Source organism: Hetaerina americana, unplaced genomic scaffold, assembly GCF_022747635.1.
Source record: "Hetaerina americana unplaced genomic scaffold, ioHetAmer1.1.p SCAF_7, whole genome shotgun sequence".
NCBI classification, from domain to species: domain Eukaryota; kingdom Metazoa; phylum Arthropoda; class Insecta; order Odonata; family Calopterygidae; genus Hetaerina; species Hetaerina americana.
The window spans coordinates 35,607,471-35,617,985 of record NW_027287316.1 but is presented as its reverse complement, the minus strand read 5'-3'; the positions used below and the strand labels follow the sequence as shown (position 1 = coordinate 35,617,985).

Here is a 10,515-nt window from a genome sequence, read left to right as displayed (position 1 = left end):
ATGAACTACGAGATAGAGGCGATGGAAAATTCGAATTTTGAAGATATTTGCACATAACATACTCCAAACGCAGATTCGTTTTTAATTTTCAATACTTCATAAATCCCTCCAGTACCTAAAATCGCACTAACTCATTAGGTACCCATTTCTCTCTATCTCTCTCTCTCTCCCTCTCTGGGAGCAGAAACCTTCTAATTAGTCAGTTTTCTTCACTAAATTTCATGAGCACGTGCTCTCGTAAAATACTTTTTCGTCAAACTATATTTTCCCCTTCTTTGCCTTTATGGTACATAAGCAAGATTAATTCCATAGTAACCATTGTTGCAGCTGGCTCCTAGCCTCTCCTTAACTGTCCTTATTGGCATCCCCCCCCTTTCCTTCTTTTCTTTCAGTTATCCTTTAGACTTCCCTCAGCGTCTATTCCCGTCGCTCCGCCTACAAGAAATTCAAGATGGCTGATGGACTATAGCGTCTAGAGGGGGCGGGGAGGTGGAAGGATTTCCCGTGCTGAAAAAAACCTATGCCTAGGAAATTCCATTGGCTCGTTGGAAAAAAAAAGAAGAAGGTAAGGATGTGCCCACCTACCTACGTATCCAAATTAAACAAACGGCGCCGTGTTTTATTTTCGAGTCGTGTATTTTCGTTCGTTAAGGTTGTGGGGTGGGCGTGAAAGTGGGGGGTGAGAGGGGGTCGCCATTTTCGTTATTCACCGGACCAGCCGATGTCGGAGAGCAAAGGCGAAGGGAAAAGAGATCTGAAAGTAAGGGAAAAGGGCGAGTGGGTAAAATAATCGAGTTACAGAAGAGGGTGAATATAGGCGATGGACCTTGAGGAGAAGGTGGGAGAAGGCGTATGAAAAAGGGGAGATTCAGTCCTTCACAAAAAAATAGAGAACGAAATAAAATATGTGTGTGTGTGTTTCGGTATGTATCAGAAGGAAAAAGAAGCCTTTTAGAGTAGGAGAAAGAGAGAGGGAGAGATTTAAACCGAGAATGCCTTAGGAAAACAGTTGAAACGCGAACGGAATGTCCTTTCCCCTCGTGCGTTTTGTCACCTAACCCCTTCCTCCTCCCTCTCTCACTCCACTTCGGTTGCGCTCAGTGTGTTTTTTTATCACTCTCCACGCCTCACAAGGGCTAGATGGGGGGCGGGCGTGAAAGGGATTAAAACGTGAGAGTCCCATTCACATTGCTCGACATTCCTTTCGCTGTATCTCTTCCTCTCCCGTTCTGTTGTCCTGAGCCTACTACGTCCCCTGGTCCCACACTCCCGAAGGCACAGACAGCACCCAAAGAAAAGGCCTCACCTCGATTCCGGCTGCGGTCGATCGTTAAGGAATTTGTTTCCTACTGTAACCCAGAGGAATACGCCTAGCGTCCGTAGTCAGGGGCTTGAGGCTGATGAAGGGAGATTAAGGAAAAAATTTATTTTTATGATATACTCTCATTATTCCCAGAATTTCCGTTGATAGCATATTCTTGGAGCATTCCGATTCTTTCTCTTTTCATTACTTCAAAAAAGATAGTATTCAAATTTTTAATATCAAATACTTCAACACCTCTCCATTCTTTAAATGTTATTTAGAATTCATAGGCATTAATACTCGCGTTAAACCCTAAATATTTTAAATGTGTTTAATAATTATTTGCCAACATTATTAAATAAAATATAATGTGGAAACATAGGAATTTAAGAAACTCTAAACGTGACACTTTTACTGCGTAATTAAAATTAATTAAGAATTATCTTGGGAAAGTTGCTTGCAAGGCTGGAACAATAAACAAAAACAGCCAAAAGCAAGAAAACAGCCTCCATTTTTAGTGATGTACGTTCCAGGTGATTTCATGCTTTACTATAAAGGTCTTTTGAGATGCCTTTCATTTCTGTTTTTTTCTATGATTAAATAATTGCTCGTGAGTTAAATAATGATAATAATAATATTAATAACTATTTTGCATATACATCGCATCAATTTCAGAGTGTAAAAATCTTTCGCCTTGACTGGGATACGAACCCAGATCCCTCAACATCCGGTCGAGTGCTTTAGGCACATAAGCTACCGCTAGCTAAATTCAGAAATTTTGGGGCTTTTAAAGGAACAAGATGTTGTGACGAAATACCGTACATACAATGTCACGGGCATTCGTAGTCGTGCGCGACGCGCCACAGTCCACGAGATTAAAGCCAACTTTAAACACTTATGGTGTTTATACTTTGACAAATTCCAAAGAAACTGCGGGAGATGCCGCAACAGCAACTTTTAACGGAGTCATCCGCTAATTTGCATTTCAATGCAACAATTTCAGAGTGTAAAAATCATTTGCCCTCACCCATTCGCCTTCCCGCAGTTTCTTTGGAATTTTGCATATTCTTTGAAAAAATAAAAGAAAAGAAACCTAATGATAGAATAATAATAAAAGAAGAAAAACCTAATGATCTAAAATTTAGCTACTTACATATATGTCCGGTATTGTCTAGTGGTTAGGATACCCGGCTCTCACCCGGGAGGCCCGGGTTCGATTCCCGGTACCGGAATAAATTTTTTCGTCCTATTATTCAAAAAACGAGGAATAAGTAGACTATGGGTGTAGCATTTGTATTTCCTGCAGATTGCAACTTGCGCAAATCCTTCGTATTGAATTTAGAAGTGACGAAAGGTAAAATATTTATAATTACTTTCAGTGATGATCAGACTCATTGTTGCGTTGGAATACGAATACCTTTTTTTCTAATCTTATATCTTTTTAAATTCTTAAATAATAATAATAATAAATGTTCTATTTTCGTTTGAGAATTAACGTTAAAAGTCTCTCTCCCGTTTTTTTTACAGCAGACAAAGTGATGCACGCATGAGCAAACAAAATAAATACGCTTGAACTAAAAATAGTACTGAGCAAGTTAAGTTTGAATCAGCAAAGATAGAATTTTAGCGCCAATCCTTAATTGGCCATTGAAACAAACCATTATTATTTAATATTACTATCTCCTGACGTGATCGAATTAAATAATCATTTACCAGTCTATAATTATTCACTCAACAGAATCACGGTTCATTTCACATGAAATCGGTATCATAGCATGCCATGCGATTTTTTTACGTTTTTTCCATATCTAACGTTTAATGTGATGAATAACTGTTATGCAAACTTTACAATGTGAAACAAGGTTTCCTTTGAATGTTAAAATTCAACCTAGACATCTTTATCACCATGCCGTCGCCATCATCTTACCCACTAAGTTCAGCCAATCAGTAATAAATTCCCTTCTTTTACGTTAACCAATATAAATATTATATATATTGCTTGATTTTTTGCAAAAATAACCATAGGGTAATATTAAACATCTGATATTTGAGACAAAAATAAAGGTTGCGTTAATTGCTTCGTGATTACCCAAGTTAACGAAAGACTTCATCTACATCTACATCTACTTAATACCCCGCAAGCCTCCTCAAGGGCGTGTGGCGGGGGGTGTTAGAACACCACCCGTAATTTAGAAAAGAAAAATATACCGCATGCAAGAACCACAAAGTCATACATCCACAAAGAAAACATGGCATACATTCATGCAAGAACACTTACACCCCACACATGCAAACACTCAAACTACATCTTACATACACTTTAAATATAAATACGAATCATCTCTCATCTACATTTTCATTTTACCTTTAAAGCTACCTCAAGTGTGCGACAGTGAATGATACCAAGGCATACTAAATGAAATATTTCTTAAATATAAGTTACCATTGAATATGGTATTTGTCAAAGAAATCCAAAGAATTTCCCACCGTATATAAATAGATAATCCCTAAACCAACGTTTCTCCGCAACGCTCCGTTTTTGATAAAAACAGAAGTTAAATCATATCATTAAATGTTGGCACACCGCAGAAAAAGGACTATCTTTAGCGCACCTCAAATTTCAGCTTCGACTTCAGATCATTTGAATCAAAATCCATAAAAAAATGAAGAGAAGTTTCATTTGTATCGCTTGTAGGCTTTATTTATTTTGCAAAATTACATTTAAAATAATGATCATGCAAATTCGAGGGACAAATCATAAGAAATTAAAGATAGTATTTTTTTGTAATTATAGAATTTTCTTTTCAATTCTGAATTGCGACAACACTATTAAAAAATTTCCTCAATTTCAGAGCCATTTGAAAAGCGTTCCCTCAGCAACCTCGTGCCATTGAGAAGAATGTTTATGGGAAATGCCCATTAGGAATCCATGCAGAAATCTATTTGGATTTATTTATTTACACACCCTTTTTTCTTTATTTATTTCCCCAACCCGACTATTTCTATAGAAATTCTGCTTTATATTATAATATCTGTTTACTTATGTGATTATATGAGTTAATTATTTAAGTAAGTTTTAATATGTAAATTGAAAATTAAATTGAAAGCTAATATTCGGTGGATAATTATCACCAAGAGAATATGACCGTTCATCAATTTTCTCGAGGATTTTTTATATCTAACTTGGCATGAGTGGTGGCTGAACAAGCAAAACGAGTTCAGTACATACTATTCCGCCAGGGATGAAAATAATTTTTAAATGTTCGTGTTTCAAGTGCTACGTAGATTTCTTACCAACCGACCCGTCCCCTGGCGTATGCTGAAGTTTTGTTGGGTATCTTAAGTTAAAGTTTACGTTATGCTCTTGAGTAGAATATGAAATGGTCTTTCCTCACACAAGCCTTGCAATCTTCCCCCGAGAAGAAAGAAATTTCAGACTCCATATAATTTAAACTTTATTATAGGATTCAAAGATATTATTCAAAATAAAAGCCCTAAACTCGTAAGGTGGATGACGAACCATAATCATTCCCCTTTCTCCATAAACCTTGATTTTAGTTTAATCGATTTTAATTACTTAATTTTCAGTAACTAATAAGCCTCCGGGATTCAAATTCCAGTCCCACCATTTAGAGTTGGGAAGTTTGCATTACGTTAGTCCTACTTTAATAAGGTGTCTTCCAAAATACTTTATTTTCCAACCAAGAAACATGCGCTGTGAAATATCTAAAAGATAACAGGTGGATTTTTATATTCACTGTTGTGTAGTTAGTTTAATTCGTTGAATGAAGTCGTAAGAAGGCAAGTTATGTGTTTGGAGAAAATACTAAGAGATAGTGGGATGTTAACAGGTTGCGATAAAATGTAGAACTAGTTAGGCGAGGAAGATGAAAAAAGGGATATTTTAGTATGGGGAATATAGATTGCATGGAGGCAGGTATACAGCACGAGGAACTGCAGCAGCATTAAACGTAGGACATATAAGAGAAATTTAAAAAATTAGAGAGCCTATAAAGCCATTAGGTTGAATACCATTGTAGTATTTTGCGTCTACACATACCCCTCAAACTACGGCTACGTTGTGTAGCAGTGGGTGATCCCACGCAATCCATGCAACATCAAATTTAAATATTGTTTACATATTGTGACAAATGAATTGTTTGCTAAGCTCATGCTTATTTTTACCTCCTTATCACAAGGCATGTAAAAAATAAACAAATCATTGCAATTTATAATTGTCTTTCAAGACTAAATTTTAATTGTAGACACTTCATGAGATCTGGTTCGCTCTGTCGCTTTTTCCTTCTCTTATTTGGTAACACTTACTCCTGCAGTGTTAAATGGAGTCTATGGATTAAAATTGGAGTATTTATTAATTTTTGGAAGGTTTAGAGAATTTTCCGCTCAAAGAAAAGTTCAAGCACATATGTTTTCTCGAAAAATGTATGAGAACACTTGTTTGCGTTGATTTGCATAGGCAAACATGTTTGTGCATGCAAATAGATACACCTATCCATCTAACGGTGTTTTTGTGGCACTTTCCCAGCATTGTGAAATCTCAAACAGAAATAAATATGTCGTCGGATGTGTGGAGGAACGTTTTCCATGACGCTGGCCTTTACCATTTAGTTATATAAATGAAAAAGGGGTTTCTCAGGTGATCGTAGAGGGAAGGTTTAGAAACAGGGAAAGTACAAATTCTCTAGGGACTATTTCGACGCTTTTGTGCTTCTTATTTCGAGTATCTTGTTATCTAACGAGTTTTCTCGATGAATAAAAGGGTGTCCTTTTTGCTCCACCTGGATTTTTTTCTACTTCTACATGATACTCTGTAAACCCCTGGTAGGGAATGTGGCAGGCGATGATTCAAACCGAGCATGTGATATCAAAAATTTAAGTTTTTCAAAATTTTTACTTATAATACATGTGCATAGTAAGTCAAATGATGTAAGTAAAGATTATTACAAGGACAATAATTCTTGCTCTTCAAGATATAAGTCAAGGTTTTAATAAACTCTTACATTGATAAAGTTAAGCACTCACTTGGAGTGTATAGATAGATGGATTAACGTCTGGATTCGAGCGAAATTGAGACCCCTCTTCCATTTAACCCTTCGTCAAGTGCTAACTATCATAATGGAAGGAAATATTGAGTAAAAAGAGAAATAGAAAATAATGGTAAAGTCATACATTTATGTATGGTAAAAGAAATAAGCACGTGTAATTTTGTATGAAAAACCTAGGGAGTTCAGATTTAAAGACCCTAGTAAAAATCCACGCGGAGTAGTGGTTGAAAGACTTTAATTAGCTTACTTATACTTCTTTGATGCCTGAAGTTCTTACGCAAGACACAAAGAATTCAAGGGGCAACGAAATTTTTCACGAATTCTTGGAGCTCAGACATGTTTGCTTGCGTTTAACAAATAAGAAGTAATCGTAAATATTGCTCAAGCTCTTGTACACAAGTGTGCTTTAGCAATATGGAAACATTCTAATTCAATCGTGTGCATTACAAGTAAAAATGACTCATGGTACACTAATAATAGTGTAGGCGTTGATTTTTTAGTTGATTTTACAATGTCATTATAAATGCCATCAAAGATTAGACTATTGAGATCATTGTAAATTCTTGATACCTCGGTTTTCTTTGAGTGAGGAACATGGTAACGAGGTATTGATAGGACAGGAAGTACTTACCTATAGATAGGACAGGAAGTACGTACCGTACTTTATTTAGAAAGGTAAACTGCTTACGGCTATTGGATTTTTTCATTTATTTAATACTACTAGCTCTAAGAGTTCAATTCTATCAATAAGCACGTACCTGATTAAATGTCCTGCCCGAAGAATCGTTGCTTCAGAAGTGAAATTTTGTCTGTAGGAACGAAGATTTTGATTGGTGAGATTTTGGCTATGCATGGTTGGCCATTATGCAAAGTTGATGTGGTTATTTTCTTTGACAGAGAGGCCTGGTGATAACATTTATTTTAATCGCTGCTTTCCACTTGTAACTTGAAAAATTCATACCATCCTTTCAACTAGCTTGCTCTTGAATCGTCGAAGATCGACGCGAATGACCGAAGCTGTTGGTCACCTCCCCTAATGACTACTACAATTACTCTAATGATTGTTCATGTTCAATACTTATGTGTCGATAACCATACGAATTTACTAGTAGCAGTCAACCAGAATAGGGTAAGTTTTGAATGAGTGCTAAATTACATTGTCTGACTTTACCGACCCAACTGCCGTGACATAAAGCATCCTTAGACCTCAAACTTGGTATTACAATAACTCATTATAAAGAACTGCAGACTTTCTAACTACCTTAACTTCATCTATACGGACGCTCACGCTTTAGCGTATGATGATGTATTCCCATTAAGTCGCCGGTTCATGTGGAACTTTATTAGATATGAAACTCGAATATTAATTATTGAATAGTTATGCGCGAGATAATTCAATGTGCTCATTGGGATCAAGGAAATAATATTTTAGGTTTTTCTGTGAGGATGTCGAAAATTAATTATAAGGTCGTGACAATATGTTCCTTCCTTATTTTCTAAAATATTTTGATACAGTGAATGTTAAGGTTTTTCTGAAGTTAACGCCCGCTTGGATCCTATTTCAGAGGCTCGAGATTTATAACAAATTAGCAATTTAAATTTCAGCAGTGTAAGCAGCACTAACTCCTAAAACATTAATATAAACGAGCAAGGGAAGAAGAAAATTTGTAAAGAAAGCATATTGCGAGAAACATGGTAATTAAAAGTTAAATATAGCAAACTATTCCATTTTTTTAATATTTCTCAAATAATTTTCAAAAGCAAAATTTGGACTTTTATTGGACTTTTGGAATATTTTTTCAAAAGTTGAATATTTAGTATAGCCTCAAGGGAACAACTTGAGGAATTCTTCTTCTAGGGTTTAATTGAATAAAATTTATGAGTTTGTGCCTGATGAATTGTTCTTCGCACTTATTACTTTCATGGTTTAAGAAATTGAAAATTGAACTAGATTATTGAAATATAAAATGTGAAAGACAAAACAAAATTTTAGCTAAATGATTATAGAATCTGGTCATACTACTAGCTTGAAACGCCCTTTCCTATGAATTAGTTTGGGTCTTAAATCTCCTCAAACTTGTTTAACAACTTTATAATCATCAATATTCTTGTAATTCTTCGGCTGATCTTTCAAATTATTAATGTGTGACTTCGTAATTCTTAATATGCACACAAACAATACTAGTTTACAAAAAAAAACTAAGCAAATTGATAGCACTGCTTCGTAAGTACACTTGCAATTGATAGTTTTAAATAAAACATTGGGCTAATTCAAGGCTAATAAAATATTAGAACACCTAGATTGGGCAATCAGAATCTCTTTCTCCGTGATATGTTTTTCTGAATTCATTCCAATCGCACAAAAAACGATGGTTTGTTGCGCCTATTTCATGGTTGGAGAAAACAATCTCCCATCCACAATATATTATGAACGTGGCAGTGATTGCACTGAAATGTTCCTCTGGGTTTGCCGAGGCCGCGAAGAATGTGTTACAGTCTAACAACCGGGTTTCGTTTCACTCGGCAGGTCTAGAAGATTTCGCGAAACATTTTCTTCTTCAACATCTTTAACAATGCCAATCCCCTGAGACAACGTCATCACTGAAAAGCACACTGTCCGTTATTATCTATTTTGATGAGCCTTCGAAATGTTTTCTTATACTGACCGAGTGGATGAACGAGTCCAATGTGAAGGCGGCCCCTTTTAATGAAAGGAGGAACGATTCACGCATTAAGAATTTCAAAAAGGGAGGAGTAATCACAGCAAGAAATAGTGAGCGGGCTGGTTGATATCCCCGTTCCGAGTGTCCTATTCCCTTTCATTTGCTCCGCAAAAATAAAATCATTAGAGGCAATTTACCTGGCTTTAATACACAGACGCAGTCGAAGGTGATCCATAAACACATGGCCGACACACCAAGTGCCGATCCGGCGGCAGAGCAGTCGGCATGGAGATATAGCAGTGACCATAAAACCTGAGTAATCGCGGACGCGGAATGTTAATAAAAAAAGGACACGTTCTCCCTCCTTCTTCCCAGCCTCAAGTTACCCGCAAGGAAAAGAAGCGAGCTAAAGATGGGGGAAGGGCTACTCCTCTCGGGATCTCGAGCAATAAGTCGTTCGCAGCCTCAAGATCCACTTTCATAGTTGATTGAGGATAATTTCCCTGGCGGGCTCTCAATGATAAAGGAGCAATTTCGCTAGGAATTTTTTTTAGACTAAACAATCGTTCTCGTCCGTGAAATAAAAATCTTTCTCTTGTCTGAGGAAGAGGAGGAGATATCAGCCGCCTTTTTAAACGCTAGACGATTTCCGCGCCGTCGCTTTGTACCTACGTACACTCTCGTGGCACAATAAAATGCCCTGCGGAATCACTCTCATCCAATTCTGAGAGCCAGAAAAATCACTGGTCGGCTGGAAGACTGGCGATACAGATATAAATCAAAGTCCTCTCTAAGAAATTATTATAAATAATGTTCATATACCAAGTAGTATTTCGGTGACTAGGGTATTCAGTGAGGTAAGTGTACAAGGTAAAGAGGCAGTAACTAAAAGAAACTCAGTTCTTTCTATTTTTAAAAAGGACTCTAAGTACTAATATACTTGTACATACCTACGAGCATTATCTCTCACTTGAATCGCATTAGGAGTAATTTATTTTTCATATTTTAACAATATTCATAAAATTACTCCACCCACACATATGGCAGAAAATTGAAAAGAATATGTAGAAGAGCGTTATAGTATTGATATTAGGTCAGTCAGCTTAGAAATAGAGTGGCAATGCGATTCAGACCAAGAATAGCCTTGGCCCAGGCGTATTGGACTTCAATAGCGAGCTAGAAAAAGCGCTACTAGAGATGAAGTCGAATAAACGGGCAGGAAAAGTTGATATCCAGGCAGAATTGCTAAAGATTTTAGGGGTACAAGTGAAAGAAAGGGATTCTTTGAACTAATAAAAAAAACCATAAGCACAGTAATCAACCCGAAGGCCGGTTTGGCAGGTGATAGTGGAGTTCACCCAGTACTAAGCCCGACGGCGTGTGAAATCCACACATCAGGGTAGGGGGGCCAGCTCCTTTCCCTGTGCCATTAATGGTTTCCCAGGAAAATCTGCTACCCGAAAAATCACATAGCTTGGGTGGA

General features: G+C 36.8%; 1 non-coding gene across 1 annotated transcript; it reads left to right on the top strand.

Annotated features, from left to right (window-relative positions):
- The first annotated feature begins 2,463 nt into the window (after window positions 1-2,463).
- Window positions 2,464-2,535, top strand: TRNAE-CUC (transfer RNA glutamic acid (anticodon CUC)). The gene has a single exon. It is a non-coding gene; the product is annotated as a tRNA-Glu (tRNA).
- Window positions 2,536-10,515: the final 7,980 nt, after the last annotated feature.